Genomic DNA, 870 nt, shown 5'->3' on the forward strand with positions numbered 1-870 from the left:
TTTGACTAGGAAAAACTCTTTGACTTTGGAGGGAGGAGCCAGCAAGATGACCCTTAAAGGGACAGAGCTTGGCATGCCTAAACCCAGGATGTTGAAACAAGAAGTGTGCAAATTTGTGTTGGGTTTTTTCTACTACAACTCCCAAAATTCCTCAGGAAGTGCTTCTGCCAATGGGATTCTGGGAATAGTAGTTGTAGTGATCACCCTGTTTTGGCTCAGGTAGAAGATTATTGGCAGAAAAACATCTACTTCTGCTTTATTGACTATGCAAAAGCCTTTGATTGTGTGGACCGCAGCAAACTGTGGCAAGTCCTTAAAGAAATGGGACTGCCTGACCACCTTATCTATCTCCTGAGAAACCTATACGTGGGACAGGAAGCAACAGTTAGAACTGGATATGGAACAACTGATTGGTTCAAAACTGAGAAAGGAGTACAACAAGGCTGTACATTGTACTCCTGCTTATTTAACTTATATGCAGAAGACATCATGCGAAAGGCTGGACTGGAGGAATCCCAAACCGGAATTAAGATTGCCGGAAGAAATATCAACAACCTCAGATATGTAGATAATACCACTCTGATGGCAGAAAGTGAGGAGGAATTAAAGAACCTCTTAATGAGGGTGAAAGAGGAGACCGCAAAAAATGGTCTGGAGCTTAACATTTAAAAAACCCTAAGATCATGGCCACTGGCCCCATCACCTCCTGGCAAATAGAAGGGGAAGATATAGAGGCAGTGACAGATTTTACTTTCTTGGGCTCCATGATCACTGCAGATGGTGACAGCAGCCACGAAATTAAAAGACGTCTGTTTCTTGGGAGGAAAGAGATGACAAACCTAGACAGCATCTTAAAAAGCCCTTTAACAC

Source organism: Pogona vitticeps, chromosome 1, assembly GCF_051106095.1.
Source record: "Pogona vitticeps strain Pit_001003342236 chromosome 1, PviZW2.1, whole genome shotgun sequence".
Taxonomy (NCBI): domain Eukaryota; kingdom Metazoa; phylum Chordata; class Lepidosauria; order Squamata; family Agamidae; genus Pogona; species Pogona vitticeps.